This window comes from Rhinopithecus bieti, unplaced genomic scaffold (genome assembly GCF_001698545.2).
Source record: "Rhinopithecus bieti isolate Rb0 unplaced genomic scaffold, ASM169854v2 scaffold_17743, whole genome shotgun sequence".
In the NCBI taxonomy this organism is placed as follows: domain Eukaryota; kingdom Metazoa; phylum Chordata; class Mammalia; order Primates; family Cercopithecidae; genus Rhinopithecus; species Rhinopithecus bieti.
The window spans coordinates 532,688-552,923 of NW_016809230.1; positions in this window are offsets into that span (position 1 = coordinate 532,688).

Below are 20,236 nucleotides of genomic sequence, written 5' to 3' on the forward strand. Positions count from 1 at the left end.
CATCAGAGAAATGCAAATCAAAACCACAATGAGATACCATTTCACACCAGTTAGAATGGCAATCATTAAAAAGTCAGGAAACAACAGGTGCTGGAGAGGATGTGGAGAAATAGGAACACTTTTACACTGTTGGTGGGACTGTAAACTAGTTCAACCATTATGGAAAACAGTATGGCGATGCCTCAAGGATCTAGAACTAGAAGTACCATATGACCCAGCCATCCTATTACTGAGTATGTACCCAAAGGATTATAAATCATGCTGCTATAAAGACACATGCACACGTATGTTTATTGTGGCACTATTCACAATAGCAAAGACTTGGAATCAGCCCAAATGTCCATCAGTGACAGATTGGATTAAGAAAATGTGGCACATATACACCATGGAATACTATGCAGCCATATAAAAGAATGAGTTTGTGTACTTTGTAGGGACATGGATGCAGCTGGAAACCATCATTCTCAGCAAACTATCGCAAGAACAGTGAAAGAGTATTTAATCACAGAGTAAAATGCTCATGAGTCACTGTTAAGTAAAAAACCCATCTTCATTAGGATTCACCTTATGTTTGTGTAAAAATGTCATAATAGATGTATTTATATGTTATTAATGTTAATTTACACATGGGTGGTTATGAGCAACCTTTATTTTCTCAAATAAAAACCTATTTGTTCAAAATATTTAAAGAAATTTATTATTTTATGGTTTGTAAAACAAGCTGCTCAACAAAATGTTATTTTAAAAGAGCATTGAGACAGCATATATTTAGTGCAATTTACATACAACAATGAAGATGTATATTTTACTGAACTATACACTTAACAAAAGAAAGCAAAGCCTTTTTAAGGTTGTGTCATGGATTGTTATAGAGTTTTCAATTTCAGAAATATTTTGTATTCATTGTTTCATACACAACACTACATGATGGATTTATATTGGAAACAAAAATAAGGACACTCAAAGAAAATCAACACAGTGCACAAAACTGAAGATTCTTACAGACAATGGCTAACATATTAGAGTCACTTATCACAAGGTACTTTCATGGCCTTTACACATTATTTATCACAAAAGAATGATTATCCCAACTTTTAGAAAATTATTATTCTCCCCACTTTATCAAAACATCTTTCAAGTACCCTAAAAATGTTCAAGTTAGCTATATTTGTGGGCAAGTTTTCTGTTTAGCACCCCTGTTCTTTTATTATTTTATTTATGGAGTATGGGGTTGACAGACTGAGTGATCCTGAAATCTGTAACATGAGCATGTACATTTTTTAATGCTGAAATATTGCATAGGAATACAAAGGTTGTTAACCTCATTGTTAGGAAGCACTCTTTGTTAAGTTCAGTGATATCTGTGTTTCTGTAAAAAGAGATTGCTTATCTATTATTAGTTGATCCAATTTCTGGCAGCTGAGTGAAAACTATTTTTTTTCCATTAAATCTGCTCAGTGTATTTGGGAAGAAATTGCAGTACATTGCCCAGAGGTTTCAAAACTCTTTGTTCATACATCCTTTATTTAATGCCTCAGGAATTTTCCCACAGCAATCCTAAGTCAAATATATATATATGTATATGTTGAAGTCTGGTTTATTATGTAGAAGTACAAATAACTTAAGAAATATTTATATCAAGCAACTTAGAAACCATTTGCGGCCGGGCGCGGTGGCTCAACCCTGTAATCCCAGCACTTTGGAAGGCCGAGATGGGCGGATCACGAGATCAGGAGATCGAGATCATCCTGGCTAACACGGTGAAACCTCGTCTCTACTAAAATACAAAACCTAGCCGAGTGAGGTGCCGGGCGCCTGTAGTCCCAGCTACTCCGGAGGCTGAGGCAGGAGAATGGCATAAACCCGGGAGGCGAAGCTTGCAGTGAGCTGAGATCCGGCCACTGCACTCCAGCCCGGGCGACAGAGCAAGACTCCGTCTCAAAAGGAAAAAAAAAAAAAAAAAAAAAAACCTTTTTCAAACTAACAGAAATAAAGTATAAGAAAAAAAATTTTAATTTTTTTCCACAATTAAAATTTACATTAAAATAATGACAAAATAATGATACAAAGGAATCCTGAGATGTCTATAGAACCTTAAGAGGCAGGCAATAATTAGTTAAAAATTTATTTTACTTTTACATTTTATTTATTTGCATACCTATTGGACACGGAACGGCATCTCAGTCCTTGAAATCTGACTGGAATGTGTCCTTATCTAAGCCGACATTTTCAGGCGCCTGTGCTTTTTACCATAAAAAAAAAAAAAAAAAAAAGCCAAAAACCCCGATTCAAAAAGAAAGAAGTCATCAAAAGGAATATGCAGGTCAAATCTAATTGTTGAAAGTGTGAACTACCTCAAGCTAGTAGTTTGCACTGTCGATGACAGCTGTCTAGTATTGCTATGTTTTCCTTAAACATTTAAAATATCCCAGAGTATCTCATGAGTTTGCTTAGTGCTCCAGGATTCCTTGATACACAGATTGGAAATCATGGCCATCGTCTGTATTCTAAGGTCATAAAATCAAATTCTTTGAAAAGAAGATTTTCACAACAATCTTTTCTTCATGTCTAAAATGCTTTAATCAAGGTGCTTTCTTTATGGTTATCGTCTTGTGTTGTTTTTTTTTTTTTCTTTTACATTTAGTTAAAATAATTTTGTTATCCACTGATTGGGTGAAGCTGACACTAAGTATGAGAGAAAAAAAGTAGGAAAAATAAATGACATTTTCTCAGTGAGATGTATTTTAGCAGCCTTTCAAATCCAATAAATTGGACATTGTTGAGTACTTCAATAACCAAAGACCATAGGGAGCAGGGGAAAAAAATGAATGATGCATAATGGATGATACCAAGGGAGAAGATGATGACCAGGGAAAAGAAGAAAGTCCCTCTGTCCCCTAAAAAAGGGAGGGGTAAACAAAAGATGACTTTTATTTCTAGAGTTCTGCAGATACTTCCCATGGGAATGGCGACCAATTTTGTAGATGCTTTAAGTAACATATTTAAAATGATAGCTAAAATATAAAACATTAATCTGATAGTATAAAAATCTGCAATAGTATGAAACATATAGAGGTTTTATATATATAATATATAGAAGTTGTATATTTTTTGCTCCGTATAGTGTGAAAATGAGAAACAAGGCAGGAAGACGTCGTAAGGGAGATAATGCAGCATGACAGGGTTTCAACACAAGTCTGAGGACGTCTCTCAGGTGAGATTGTATGTCCCTGTGCATATACACTGGGGATCGAGGATAAGAAGGGTCATTACTGGTGTGGCTATCATGTTTTTCTTTAGGTTCTCTTCTCCAGAAATTCAGCTAATGGGACATTTATAGAGAAAAATATTTAAAAGTTAGTAAATACATTTACTTGTAACTGAGATGGGCTTCACAGTAATGTAGTTACCACTTCACATCCCAATCATCCCTTCTATATGAGGTTTGAAAATGTGAACTGCTATGCATAGCTTGAGCATTAGCCCCAAATTGCTATGACAACTAATGAACCAGCTATGTGTACTGGTATCTTAGGTGCAAGTTGAAAAGCAAATTATTTGTATATTCTGCTTGGTTAAGGGTATATTTGCAGCCCTTTCATGCAATGGAATTCAAGTTGTTGTGTATAAGAGAAGAACAAAACTGATAATAGGAGAAAATTGCCTTTCTGGATAGAAATATAGAATAGCCATGTTTATGGTTATCATAAATAAAGAATTCAGGTCTTTACATGATTGAGTGACAGTATGTATAACCTGGCGGTGGGTGAGTCCAGGGTACCTTTAAACCTAGTATGCTTAACTTGATTTAATGTTACAATACAATATTTAACTTAAAATTTTGATTTAAATGTTGATGTTGAAAGCTCAAAGCTACACTAAGAAATTTTCTGAAAGAGATTATTGGGCTTAAAGTAAAAATATGTATTTTTTAAAGTTAGTAAATATAGATTACATTGAAAAGAAGCTCTCAGGCTGAATGCTCCCTATGGTATAAAACTTTCAAAGAATAAACAAAACAAAACCCTCAAAAACCAGAAAACAAGTACCTCTATCTCAATTAAATTAATGTAGCCTTAATGACAGTTAGTGATGGTAAGTTTTTTGTTTATGTTTTGTTTGTTTGTTATGAAACTACTACATGATGGCCAGGTTTCGGTATGGTGTACAATTGTATATATTGCTGGTGTAAGAAAGTGTTTTCATAATTTTGCCCAACCAATTTCAGAATATATCTTAAAGAAATAGATGCAGAAGATGTTCATTACAACACCAAATATAATTGCAAAAGTAATGTTTTAAAATCTAGAAGTTTAATATTAAATATAATAATATATAATGGTAAAACCAAAGGATGGAATACCTACATTTAGGCAAAATGATTTTGATTATCTAAAAAGTGAATATGCCTGATAATCCTGAAAGAACAGAGAATAATCTATCAACAATAGTAACTTCTGGGTGATGATAATACAGATTCTTGCAATTTGCTTCTTCATACTTTTTTAGAAGTTTTGAAATTTTCTATCACTAGCATGTATCACTTTTATAATAAGATAAAAGTTCTTAGTGTTCTAGATGGAATGTGTCATCCAAAAATTCGTATGTTGAAGCCCTAACCTCTAATGTGACAGTAATTAAAGACAGGACCTTTAAGGACCTATTGGTTAAATGAAGTCATAGGAATGGGGTCCTGTCTGACAAGATGGTGTCTTTAACAAGAGGAAGAAACACCAAAGATCTCTCCCACTTGCTCAGAGAGAAAAGGTCACATGAGGACACAGCAAGAACACAGTCATCTACAAGCCAAAAAGAGAGGGCTTGGCAGAACCCAACCCTGCTGACACCCTGATTTTGGACTTCCAGCTTCTAAAACTGTGAGACGATACATTTAGGACACTCAGTCTATGATTTTTTTTTTTTTTTTTTTTTTTTTTTTTTTTTTTTTTTTTTTTTTATGGGAGCCTGAGCTTATTAATATAGTTTGTTTAACCAAAATGTTTATAACTATGTATAGACACCGAAACCTTATAATGAACTTAAGTGAAAGCAAATTCACACACAAAATAGTGTGCATACTTATAACTCAACAAGATCAAGAGCAAAATATATAAGAGAAAATATTTTATCAGATCTGTTTCCTATCTTTTCTGTTTTCCATACTGTTTGTTTTATCTACACTATTATTTTAAATTGCTGCCAGAGGATAACTAATATTATTGAAGTTGGCTGCAAGCTTTCTAAATTCTATTGACGGTGATAAAATGAGTTTCTTGGGAAAACTCTTTAGTAATAAGACATGAGTCCTGTCTGAGAGAATGAGGCCAAGGCTGCCACTTCATACAAACAAACAAGCAAACTGGGAAATAATTCACAAGTAGGTTTTCTTCACAAGTGGCAAAATAATTTAGTATAACCTGAGAGAAGCTGAGATTCGTAAACAGTGTTAATGGTTAATAATCAACCTAATAAGAACAAGAGAAAACATTTAAGATATTTTAAAAGTAAATCATCCAAGTTCTAAAAAATAGAGCTAAAAGCAGAATTATAGTCTTCTGGATATTTTTATGTTCTCAGATATTAACATTGTTTTAGATAAAAGGTTTTTCATTCACAAATAGCTAGCTTAGTTTTTTTTTAACTTATAGGTATTGTCTCAAACTTTCTCCACTTAATTCAGTAACAGTTTATCAAGCTTAATTGAGGTCAGATTGCTCAATCCTGGCTTCCAAAGCACCTGGAACCTGCTGACAGTAGGTAGTAGCAATACTAATAGACACCAGGTAAAATTCTAAGTGATACCTGGAAAAAAAATTAGCTAAATTTCGTAACACATCCTTGAAACTACTTAAAAGTGAAATAATGGATATATCTGGCATTTGGGCAGGAGAGTTGCCATTTTGCCCAGAAAAATCTTCTACTCACATAAACCCTTTTTCAGCACCATCCAAGCTGTTCAGTTTCAAAGGGAGCAAAGGTCGCTTATAGAGCATGTTGTCTTCAGGTGGAATTTATACCTGTTGATTCCTTTTTCTCCTTATTTCAGTGATTCTCAGCAATAGCATCTCCTCAGAACTTGTTACAAATACAAATTATTGAACTCTACCTCTGACTTTAACACTCAGAAGCTCTGGGGTTAGGGCCCAGCACTTTCCAGATGATTCTGTTGCACATTCAAGTTTATGATGTACCGAGTTAATGCCATTTTCAGGGAGCTAAATACCTATTGTAAAAGGAGCATATAAAAAAATCACCCCATTGCTTTTGTTTCCTCTCCATTTCTATACCATGCCCTCAGTTGCTTATTGATTTCTTTTTTAGACTTGTAAGCACAAAATTAAAGTATGGGTAATTAGCTAGAGCTGTTTTTTAAGGATAGAAAGGATTGTCAAGAAATAATAAGAAAATATTAGAGAATTTTAGATTTTCAGGAAGCTTAAACATAGTCAGACTACTTGAAGATAAGAAAAATAAGAAAAACCTAGGATAATCAGCAGTTTGGGGTGAAATTGATTATACAAATTTCAATGGAGAGGATACAAAAGTCTGTCATCTGTGTGTTCCAGATTGTGTGAAATCTCCAATGATTTTCTGGTCACACAACAAGCTACTCTGTAACAGAAACTACTTTTCAATGGGTGCAAGTCCATTTTCATGGCTGATATCCTATTACAGCTAATGTCCTCATCACTAAAAGTCATTTGAAGTGGTTAGCTTAGAAGAATCGGAGCAGAAAGCAGGAACTAGCTTTCTAGAGAACTTCATTTAAAACTCATCTTCATGGCAAAAATGATAGCAGTCTTTCAGTTTCTCTTCAAGAGTCCTCAAGAGCAGAGATACTTCTCTCCATCAGAAAATGGAGAGAGGCAAATCAAAACTAATGCACAATAGTACAGAGGAAATTACCTTTACGAAGACTTACTTGGATGCTTACAAGAGGCTTCAATCATGGGACAGAAAATCCTTTTGGCTCTGTGTGAATATCTTTCCCATCTTTCTCTCTGTCTTTTTTTCTCCAATAGTAGGAAATTCATTATACCTCTCTCCTACAATTTTTTTAAACCACATAGCAACTACCATGACAACAGGAAGCCTTATAGCCTTGTACATAATGCTATGTTTGATCCTGCTGTCTGACCTATCCCAGTTGTTTGAACCTTATAGAGAGGGGAAGAAAATAAACCCCTCAAATATAGTTTGATTAATAATTTACCTCTTTGCACAAGTCTTACACAAAAAGAGAAAACAGAACAATTTTTTATTATTTTGAGTTGGGCTTTACCTAAAAGGAAATAATGGACAGAAAATCTCCTAGAGATAGGCTATAGAAATAATAAAGCTTTCAGACAAAAGCCTTCATAGAACAAAGAATGTCACGCACCCAACAGTAAACAACCCACCAGTTTTGGCTCAGGGAGAGAACTGACCACAGGAATCTGGGGGATCCATGTCTTCATCCTTTAATATCTGGCTAGATGGTGAAGGAAAGCTATACAAGGTAAGTATAATGAGCTAAAATATTAAGCAAAGTTGCATGAGTCACCATTTTTATTTTAAGAGATAGCTTGCATAAGCACTTCCATTCAAAAACCTGCAAATTCTGTCTGCAGTCACTTCTGAATCAAGTAGGAGAAAGCATGTAATTACTCAAGTTGTTGGATAGGTTCGGGTCAAATTATCTATGTCCCTTAACCCTCCTCAAGTGAATTTAGATTTTTATCTTCTCTTAGGACTTATACAGATTTGATGAATAGACTGTTCATTTCTTTCCCTCAGGAGATACAGTGCTTTCTATCCTGCTCTTAATTTTATAGCTTTATTCTATCACTCACTTTTCCCCCCAGGTTGCTAAATATAAAATAAAGAGTTGTACGATGACATTCCAAGAGCGATCTGTTTGGATAACAGTGTGAGTTCAATATGTGGACAGGCAAGTCAGACATTAAAACTGTAGCCTATGGGAGCCAGAGAATTGAGAAAACATGTTTTCCCCTATTTCAAGTTCAATCCACAGGGGTAAGAATATTTAACAGAAATTTCACTCTCTGGATGCAAACATGCCACGTTTTTCTCTTCCATGGCAATTTGCATTGAATCAAAAGAAGCTAATCTGTTAACCTTCTGTGGGGCCCAAACTGTCACATGTTCAGAAATGATTTGCATGGCTGGTTATTCTATTCACAAAACCAGAAGAAGACAATAACCCACAAGCCGGGAAACCTTGAAAAGAAGGATTTGGGGATAATATAACTTTCTGATCTTCTTGAGATGCTTATCCCCGTATATTATTAAAGCTGTTGTAAATAATTCAATAAATATCAAATTAAATATTCTCAGGATGTAAGGAGCCTCAAAAAAAGATTGTGTGCATTGTATCAATGACAAGTTTCACAACTTCCTACATAATGAAGAATATTAATATTCTTTACATGCACTTTAGCCTTCAGTGGCATATCACATAGATCTGTTTTGTTGTTATTGTTTTGTTCTAGAAATTATTCCTTAGTATTTCTATTTGGATCCAAATGAGAGATTTTTCAGGCAGCTCTTTTCATTCTTGAGCCTGCTTTTTCTTATTTCTCAATACTGTATCTCGTTATCTCTCATCACTGACATATGTAACTTAGAATTTCATTTATTTTTCATCCGTTTATTTTAAAAGTGGAATTTTCAGTATAAGTTGCAAAGAGTTTTTTTTTTTTTATTTCGTTACTTTGTATTAGGTCATGTTTTAATTAGCTGATTTCCCAGTGGTTCGGAAATGAGGAGAATTTAAATTATTGCTCTCTGTTAAAGAATGGTTACCACTTTGCATCCACTGAAAACTATCCATGGTTAATCATGACTATGCTCAAACAGTTGGCTTTGTCTGCCCAGAGGAAAATTCAAGTTGAGTACTTCAAGAGGAAAGCCTTGAAGTCAAGTACTTCATAGAGGAAAGCCTCCTTCATAATGTTTGATTTTAAATGAAAATTAATTCTAACATTTCTATTATATATATTTGGCTGTAGTAAGAATTACATTAATAATTACTAGGGTTATAGTAGGTATCACTGTATTAAGAGATACAGATATGTGTGTGTGTGTGTGTGTATGTACATGTGTGTTCATTTAATATATATGTATATATGTACCTATTTATCTTCCTATTTATCTATCTATAGTCATTTAATTCTCTCCCAAATCCTAAGAGGTAGAGACAATTATTATTCCCATTTTGCAGATGAGGAAACCATGAAATATTATACAGATGAGAGATGACAACTATCTGTAATTCAAAGTCACACAACCCTTATAGGTGAAGATGAGATTCCAAACCCAGAGCATCTTATTCTAGTGTCCACATTTTATCCACTTTGTTTCTGCAGGGCAATGCAAGTCTCATGTGATAAGAGTTATGCCTAACATGAAATATAAACAGAGTGGTTGATCATTTAATCTTCATGAATTGAAGGGCAGTAGAGGGGTGTCAGTCTGCTCCACTGTGCAAACCATTTCTGCACTATTCTGTAACGCTAATTGCAATTTCCACCATTAATGCCGCTGTAATCCCTTACAGTTAAGACACAGACTTCAAAAGCCCTTTATAAAAATTAGCATATGTTTTCTCAGAGAAGGAAAAAAGTCAACCGATATTTGCTTCTAAGATTCTGTAGTTTTTACCAGACAGAGAACAGTGCTCTAAAGAAATGGTACAGGTGTGGTGTTGGCTTGAATCAGAGGAAAGATTTAGGGCAATAGGGAACTTGGCACATTACATGGGACATCAGGCCCCAGGTGGATTACAACAGTAGGTGATTCTGGATGGTTAGGGCAACTGGACTCTGAACTGACGTTAGAAATGATACTGGAAGAACCATGATCACTGTCAACTTCTATACTGAATCTTAGAAAGGTAAAGTAGATATGTTTTCATAGCTGTGTAATTGACATTTCCTACCAATGACCTTTCCATTGGAGCTCCATTTTGAACTTTCTGAGATGCTGTCTTTCAGCCTATCAATTCTCACTCTATGCCTTAAAGTTGATCTACCACAAAGGGTGTTACTGAGACAGGGACTGTTAGAGCTAAATGGAACTTTGAAAATTACCTAGTCTCATTCCTTTCATGGCCCAACACTGAAGCTAATGCTGAGATAGGTTAAGTGAAGAGTCTCAAGTTACCCAAAGACTTATTGGCAAAATGCCTTAGAGTACATGTATCCAATTCCTCTCTGTTGTAGACCACTTACAAAGAGTTAGTATGACCTATTAAAGGATGGCATGAGAGCGGGGACAAAAAGGAAATCCAGTCCTAAAACATCATACTGATTCAATTGATTTCTGATTGGTTCTGGCTCCCTGCTACTTCAATGTCAATTTTGTTTTATTTTCCAGAAATGCTGGCCACTTTGCTTTCTTTTTTTCACAATAGCTCTATGCATATAGACATGTGCCTTTTTGCATTTTGCATCTATGCTTTCTCTTACGCACTTCCCTTATTTATGAATCTTCTTAATCTGATTTTAAATCCTCATTTCTAAAAATCTGTCAGATCATTACACAATAAATATCATTATTCTTACTTCAATGGTTAATCTAAGAGAATTGGACATTATATCACATCAAAGCTAAGACATGAGAATATTTCTTCTGTTTGACAAATGTCATGCTCACCATGAGTATTTAATAATTGTGAACTAATTTTGATCTACTGAAGGTCACACCCTGAGCCATTTCACGAATACCTAGACTGCTGGCTACAAACAGCATCATAACTGACTGCCACAGCTAGTGTTCTTTTTTTTATTGCCAGAAATGCATTTTGTCTTTCTCTGAACATGTTTTCTTTCCAAAAGGATTTGAAAGCTTTAATATTGTGCTATTATTTCAACAACCATCACCCTCCACCAGCCTCTTGAAGGTAGACTGCAGTGCCCAGTAGAAAGTGCAGTGAGGCGCCACCTCCCTACAGGCACTGTCTTTAAAGAGTTAGAAGAGGTCGGTGAGGGAGATTGAACTTGGAACCCCTATTGATATGTATTCAAGTGTGGAAACGAGTTGACTGTTAATAAAGTGGACACTTTATTTATCTTAATGTTTTTCAATCTTCACAGATTATAATTGGAAAAATAGCCCTCAGCTTCTCCAGCTGGTTGTTAACAGCTAAGGAAGACTAACCTGCAGGTCACTGTTGCTTAATTATAAACAGAATGAAATTCTGAACAATGCATTGAACCACTGGATTGACGTCTAGTCTTCTATTATTATCCTAGTGTACTTTGTTAAAATAATTCAATTGTTATCTCCTCAAAAGATCATATATAGTCTTAGTCCTTTTAATTATCTTTTTTAAAACAATTGTATTACCAGTTATAACTAGATGTTCTAAGTGTTATTGACTGATCAGGAAATATAATGGATTTAGGAGCAAATAAGAAGTAACTCTCAACTGGTCATTCATTCTTTAAAACCTTAAGTGTTTTGATTATTATTAATTAGCCAAAAATCAGGTACCTAACTGCCCCGAAGTGCCAGAGCTTGACTGGAAAATGATGATGTTCTTAGAATTTTACATGAATTTAATGGGCTTTTATATGTATTCAATCTACCCAAATCACTTGGTCTGTTCATCTGTTAATAGTCTTTTCCAGTGGGGATTTCAACCATGCATAAAACTCTTATTCGTAAGAGTAAGAGAAGTCTAACCCACTTAGTGAACTAAAACTGCATTAGAAACAATCAGAAAACAATCTGGAAACAGAAACATGGTTTACTTTAGAAGGCGCATACTTCTAGGACCTTTTTTTTTTTTTTTTTTTAAGAAATTGAGTTTATTCCCTGTTGCTATGGAGTGAATGTTTGTGTCCCCTCATCAGTCATATGTTGAAGTCCTAATCCCCAATGCAACGGTGTCTGAAAGTGGGGACTATGGAAGATAATTAGGTGATAAGAGCGGAGCCCTTATGAAAGGAATTTGTGTTCTTATATCAAGGGACATAAGAAAGATGATCTTTTTTTGTTGTTTTTTTGTTTCTTTTTAGACGAAGTTTCGCTCTTGTTGCCCAGGCTGGAGTGCAGTGGCGCCATCTCGGCTCACTGTAACCTCTGCCTTCCGATTTCAAGGGATCCTCCTGCCTCAGCCTCCCAAGTAGCTGGGATTATAGGCGCCTGCCACCATGCCCGGCTAATTTTTGTATTTGTAGTAGAGACAGGGTTTCACCGTGTTGGTAAGATGTCTCAAACTCCTGACCTCGTGATCCGCCGGACTCGGCCTCCTAAAGTGCTGGGATTAGGGGTGTGAGCCACCGCGCCCGGCCAATGATCTCTCTTTCTACCACGTGAGGATATAATGAAGACAGCTGTCAGCAAACCGGGAAGAGGGCTTTCACTCAACGCTGAATCTGCCTGCACCCTGACCTTGGACAGCTGAGCTTCCAGAACTGTGAGAAACACATTTCTTTTGTTTAAGCCACTCAACCTATGGCATTCTGTTATAGCATCCCAAACTGACTAGGGAAACTATTAATCTTAATTTGTTCCTATTTCTCCACTAAAACAAATATAGTTTCACCAACTTGTGTCTAAGAATATACAAAATTCTAGGCTTGTACCAGAATAAAATATTCGATAAAATGAGAGTATTCCCAAAGTGTGGCATGCCCTGATCCACAGCATCAGCATCACACAGAATTTGTTAAAAATGCAAATTCCCAGGCCCTTCCCAAGACCCCTCAGTAACTCTGGAGTGGGGTCCAGCACTGGTGGATTAACAAGACCTCCACTTGATTACACTGCATGTTAAAGTTTGAAAATCACTACTTCAGAGGGATTTTTGTCTTTTAAATTTGCACAGCACAAACAAGCTACTCATGTAATTTATTTGAATAATCTCATTTCTCAATCTGGAACACTCATAATCCTGGGGTTCAGAGAAGAATAACAAGGTACCTAGGAATGTTTGGTGGGATTCTGCTGCTTCACACTGGGCTCCTGGACTCCCTGGGCATATTCATCCACTCCTTTTCTGCCCCTGCATGTTCTTAGGTGCGAAACTTCAAGAAGGTTTCTCAGTTATTTCTACCTGTCGGGGCTGGCCTTACTAGCTTGACTTAAGGGAGCCTGCAGTTCTCCTGTCTCCTCATATTACCCTTTCTCCTCTTTTGTTAAAAGACATCTTTGATGCAAATGCCTTGAAAAGCAACTATTGATATACAAATGCTAACTGGCTGGGGGTAATATATTAAATGAATATATTAAGAAATAGTAATATTTTTTCCCAGGTAAATGTGTTTTTAATTTAAAAGACTAAATATCTTCAGTTATTTTCTAGTTGTGAGGTTAGATGATTTCTTCTATGTGTTTAACTGTCCTTCATATTACGACATTATGGAGATTGCATAATTTAGGGTTGATTTTATGTCCTAATTCGAAACAATTAAAAGTAGACAATCTTTTCTATCTGTACCAAAGTTTCTTTCAATTTTTTAAAATGTCACTTGTCAATGAAATTTAAAATTGTGGGGAATACGTCATTGAACCTTTCCTGCCCTAGATTTGCTTAGCCTATCAAAACGTATCCAATCGCAATGCCAAATGCTGCAGGAGCAGAAGCAAGGTCAAGTATGGTTTCCTGCAAGAAAAATCAAGACGAGTTGATGGGTGCAGCACACCAACATGGCACAAGTATACATATGTAACAAACCTGCACGTTATGCACATGTACCCTAGAACTTAAAGTATAATAATAAAAAAAAAAAAAAAAAAAAGAATCTTAAAGCTTCAGGGAACCCCAAATGAGGAAGTTTATTTATCATTACAAAGTAGCAAAGGATCAGAGGACAAGGTGAATACATAAGGACATCTGTGGAATGAGAGAACCTGGCACAAGCTGGTATAAACTCAAGACATGGCACCTCTTTTAGAAGGTTTCTTGGCATTGCCCTTAGTCTTCTGCCTCTGCTAACTCCCAAAAGCACAGGTCTGCTCAAGTTATCAGCCAGAGTGTGTTTAATTGCAAGACTTTAAACTCTTCTCTGGACTGAAGTCTTGAGGAAAACAAAACAACACATACCCTACACCTACAAAGCAGAAAGATTTTTGCCAAGTACTTGAAATACAAAAGCATGATGGTGGGTTATGCGTGTGCACTCAAGTAGAAACAAAGAATATTGAAAAACAAAACAAATCAGGTGGAAGCAGCTTAAACTTTGCTGCCTTAAATCAAAAGTGAAAAATAAAAATGCAGGTATCAGTGTTTATGTCCAGAACTCTATGCCTTTTGCTTTTCTCAAAAATGTGCCTGAAACACAGAAGTTAAAACAAAACAACAACAACAACCACTCATGATGAGCGACATTTCAATTTTATCATGCGTCTCTTTTTTTCTAAGAACTTACAACATTTTCACTTTGGCAGAAATCACAATTAAAGTCACATTCTAAGAGTTTAATATAGATCTTTGCTCATGAGGATGAAAGAGCTAATTTTGAGTACAAAAAGATAGCTGGATGTTTCAAGCTGTTTTTGATTGCTATAAATAAGTACCTGAGGCTGGGTAATTTACAAGGACAAAAGGTTATTTTGGCTCATGTTTCTGCAGGCTATATAGGAAGCATGGTATTGGCATCTGCTTCTGGTGAAGCCCTCAGGAAACTTAGAATCATGATAGAAGGTGAAGAGGAACTAGCATATTAAATGGTGAGAGACAGGTGAGGTCCTAGACCCTTTTATATGGCCAGATCTCATGTGAACTAACTGAGACCTCACTCAATCACCATGGGGATGGTGCTAAGCCATTCATTAGGGATCTGCTCCCATGATTCAATCTCCTCCTACCATACTCCACCTCCAACATTGGGAATTACATTACAGCATGAGATCTGAAGGAAACCAACATGCAAACAATACATAATAAATATATTATAGTAATATATAGTAAATTACACATTTTTTCTTCAGGATAACTGGAAAGTACTCAGCTGTTTACAATACAGAACTTTTGGAAACACCATCCCTTCAAATGCTACTTTACTTAAAATATGTAGACTTGGTCCATCCAACCTCTGCCACTAGGCAGTAACCTTTCATAGATCTTCCAAAGAAAATGTTCTTGATAAAACCAGAAGAATCTTCTCAGAGAGACCTAGGGGAGTATTCTGATCCTCACTGCTACCTTGACTTAGTTTTAGCTGCAGCCATGGCGACTCAAGTACATTGATTCTCTTCCATTCTCTTTATGGGAGCCAACCTACTCATACCACATCTTTAAGATACATTTTCTTTTCCAATTCTTCTATCCCTCAAAAATTAACCTGATTCTAATGGAAAAAAAGTGTTCAGAAACAAGTCTCATTTTGGTTTGCGCTAGCTTTTTGACACCTGAATGACAGTCTTAATATCTGTCCTATGCTGAAAATCACATAACATGTAGGAGTCCTTCCCCATCACTCCTGCAGAAGATAAATGTAAATACGTTGCAATGGACGGAAAGAAGATTCCTGAGTATTGTGCCTAGCACATACTTGTGGGTTATCTCAACCTTTCATTGTCTTTGAGTTATTTCACAGCTCTGTAAATTTTAGAAAATTAATAATAATGCAAATGATCCTTGTTCACAGACATGCAAATTAGTTGTGTGGAAGGCAATTGATTTTTGCCCTGTAGAAAGGCTTATTTTGCATACATTTGTAAATTTACATCAGCTTTCCTTATTTTCACATATATGTGTGGTTCTTTGAATTTCCCCTGAACCAGTTGTAACTTCTTACTGGTATCTCAGTAACTAATTAGTTAAATAAAATCTTTTGACATGTATTCATTGGTCGTCAGTATAAGAGTCATGATTATATCTTTGTAAAAAAATCTTTAACACTCCTTTTGCTAAATACCAGCTAACACAGAAATCATTGCCTCACAGATTGAAATATAGGTTCACTTGAGGGTTATTACATGGTGGCAGAGTGGAGTGAACCCATGTCAACTAATGATATTAGCATTAAAGATAGAAGGTGTTAGAAAAATGAAGGACTCTCAAAAGGACTCATTGTTATTTTCCTAATTATGTAATTGTCCTTTAAATTATTCTAAAACTCTTTAAAACTGCACAAATATTTTAATATAGAATTGAGATTTTGAAATCTGTATTTATGCTGTATTTAATGGAATGTATTTCTCCAGTTTTCCTTTTGTTTTGTTTTTTTTTTTTTTTTTTTTTGCCCATTTGCTTATCTAAGGCTTGCTATCTTGATTCCTAAACTAAACTAAATTTTTAGTTCTCAGGAAATGAAACTGTTAATGTTATATGTCAGTGTTGTTTGCTTCCAAAGAGTGATTGACTGAAAGAACACTGGAAAGGAAAAATATGAAGATGGGCAATTAACTTGTTTTTCTCCCTTAAGTCCATATTGCGTGAGGCATTTTGGCGAGAGCCACTCCATATATTCTTGTTAAGTGCTACAATACTTTGAGTCTGTATCATAGATGCTTCATGTCATGCAGAGTTTATATTAATATGATATTGTTTTGTGTATGGTATTCCATGGACCCATTAAGCTCTATGTTCCTGAAGAGTAGAGGAAATATCACCGTTTTTTAAACTGGATTACACAAAACATGGCAGGTGATCAGTAATACCTGATTGATTGACTCATTAGTGGTATCAGTATTGCCATGGTGATGACGGCTTCATAAAAAAGAGCACTGTTTGAACTTTGGGCATCAGGAAGATCATGTTCAAAATTTGATGCTTACTAGCTATGTGATTTAAGCATCATCTCTTTAAACAGTGTCTAGAGGGATTATAAGAAGATTAAATGAGATGCTGTACTTGAAATGCCTGATTAAATGAAATGCTGTGTATGAAATATCTGGAGAACAATAAGACCTAATCAATGATAACTAATAGTAGATTATAACAGCTTCCATTTACTGGCTATTTACTTTGTGCCAGATACCACCACATATTTTTTATTACGTATTATTAGTATAATTATTTGGGGTTCTGTTAAGAATCTAACTATATTGTTTTGCATGGGTTATTGAACACAATTTTTGTCACCTCTAAAACCAACAGTGGAGTTCAAACTATTCAGAGAAGTTTAACTTTTCTGATAAATAAAGTGGGGGCGGTGGTTAGGACTGCTATACAACAAGAGTGAAAACTGACAAAAAGACTTTAGAGTAGCAGAGGCTATAAGACATGATTGACATTTATTTAATCACAAACAGTACAGATATGGTGAACATGGATTTGTTCATTAAATCCTGAACTACTAGGATGAGGGGCACCTTTTGACATGTGGGCAAGGTAATTTTAAAATGAATAAAGAAAATCCAACTTCAAATAGCAGATAGAGAAGCTATTAAATATGTTATGCCAAAATATGATGAAGTAGGAAATTAGAGTAGAACAAAGAGAGTTTGGTCCAATTTATAAAAGGTGAATCTGCAAATGACTTTTATTTATTTATTTATTTATTTATTTAGAGATGGAATCTCACTCTGTTTTACCCAGACTGGAGTATGGTGGCACAATCTCGGCTCACTGCAGCTTCCGCCTCCCGGGTTCAAGTGATTCTCCTGTCTCAGCCTCCCGAGTAGATGGGACTACAGGTGGGGGCCACCACACCCAGCTAACTTTGTGTTTTTAGTAGAGACGGAGTTTCACCATGTTGACCAGGCTAGTCTCAAACTCCTGACCTCAGGTGATCCGCCCGCCTCGGCCTCCTGAATTGCTGGCATTACAGGCTTGAGCCACTGCTCCCAGCCAAGATGACTTTTAAAAGCAGGTAAGCATGAGTTCTGAAGGGCAATTAGAACCTTCCATAATCTTACTGGGTTATTCTTGGAACACAGTGCTTGACTATTGAGGCTAAAGACTTGTTATTCAAAAATGGAAGTTCATTTACTTTTCTGATGTAATTGTTTTTTTAATAAATATTCAAAATTTCCAGTGAACAAAATTTAAATCTATTCATAGAGCACACACGAAAAATAAAATGTATGTAAATTTATGTATTCTATTTGTATAGATATAACACATTCAACTACACAGTTACATGCAATGATAAGTAAGCTGAATACAAATCAGTTGTGGTAGAGTCAGAAGAAGTGAGATCGTTTTGGAAAAACAAACAGCATTGGGAGAGTTGGGACCTATTATGTTTTCATTTTGTATTTAAGTTTGTTGTTATTAATATTAATATTAATATTGTTAAGGTATTCTAAAGAGAATATTAAGCAGAAATCCCATTAGGATGAATAAGAATAGGTGATTAGGCTGCATTTGATTCACCTGCATCCATTTTCCATACATTAGATTAAATGTGATTCCTAAATTCTTAGACATATGATCTCAGCATGTTCATGAACTTTCTTAGAAGTTTTGAGGATTTTCAGAGATTTTGAAGGGTCAGGCAAGCTGCAGATATGCTTTTGAAATCTTTGCACTCAAAATAGTCCTATTTATGGTAGACTCTCCTCCTTCTAGACAGTGTATCTGCTCTGTCACTCCACTGCCTGCAGTTCAGAGATAGGCAGACAGCAGTTGAATTGCTTGGAGTAGTGCTTCACAGGCAAAGCGGAAACTAACTGTATTTATTCAGGACTTTGTGGTAAGTCACAGTCATTTCCTATCTCAGAACACCAAAGAGCTTACTGCATTTTCCACCATGGTGTGTGTAATAAGTTTCAAAACAAATGTATGGTATGACCATGAACTACAAAATGTAATGGGGCAGAAAACGCAGACGCACATTATTTTGCCTCCTACACACTTGGAACGTCTCTTCCTTGCTCTAGCAGCCTTTGAGACAGTGAAGACAGACACTTTTTTTTTTTTTTCTCCTGCAGCATAGAAAAGCAGTACACAGAGAGATAGGAGCTATATTTATACAGCAACCACATCATCATTTATAAGAATGCTTTTGCTGCTTAATGCTTTAGAAGTAAATTACTAAGCACAAGTCCCAGGATGTATAGAATCACTAAGGGTGGGTGGACAGGTAGGGAAAAGATTTCATAGACTTTATGTCTTACTGTACCTCAGTAGTCCAGGTTCCCAGGGCTCTGGTCTACTTGACCATTTATATTATCTCATTTAATCTGAGAAATAAGCCAGTGCTGTGGGATTTATTCCCACTTTTACTAAAGAGAAAATTGAATTCAGAGAGGTTATATAACATGTTGAAGGCCAAATCACTTAGCCTAGATTTGTATTTATGTGGATGAATTCCTTAACTTCCTGGGTCTTCAGATGTCAAATGACTGGATTAGTTGTTTTCTAAGAATCCTTCTGGTTCTAAAATTCCCTGTCTTCATGAAATGCTTTCCTATTATATGTCAGTCTCTGAGTCAGATGGTGTTGTTGCTTCAGATTAACTACCTTCAAATGATTTCCCTCCAGAAAGACTTTTAAATAAGATATACTGCAGTATCAAAATGTAATATGATTATAGACAGATATGTTCAAAGTAAAATTATTTTAATTATTATTATTTTTTTAAGACAGGGTTTCACTCTTCTGCCCAGGCTGGCGTGAAGTGGCGCGATCTCTGCTCACTGCAACCTCTGCCCCAGGTTCAAGCGATTCTGCTGCCTCAGCCTCCCAAGTAGCTGGGATTACAGGCGCTCACTACCATGCCCAGCTACTTTTTGTATTTTTAGTAAAGATGGGGTTTTGCCTCTTTTAAAACATTTTAAACGGTTATTACATTATTACAGCCAATACTACATACTTTTCATATATCCTTTTATTTTGTCCTAGAAACAACCTACTGTTCTAGGCATTGTTTCCATTCCACAGATAGGAAATTGAACCTCAGGGAGGTTAAATAACTTGATTACAATCACACTCTAGTATATAAAGATATTTATTTTTCAACCCAGATGTCTCTGACTCCAAAGGTCACTGATCTTTTCACTATGCTACATTGCTACCACTTGTTACAGTCCATTATTTACCTACATTGATTATTTTATACTATTCCTATTTCTATCATTTAAAATTGCTATTATGTCCCTCCTGGTATTTCTTTTCCCAAGTCACTGTCTTTGGTCATGCTTCCCAATATTTCTATAAATTAAAGATTATAAACCTAGAATTAATCTCTCTTCCCCATACTAGATAGTTTGCATATAAACAAAAGAACAAGTGGATTTCCAAATGCAGTGTAATGAAAACCTATTAATAAATCATATAAATACTAACACTTTGAGACAATATGAAAAAACAGAAGAATGTTTTAAAAGTCATTTA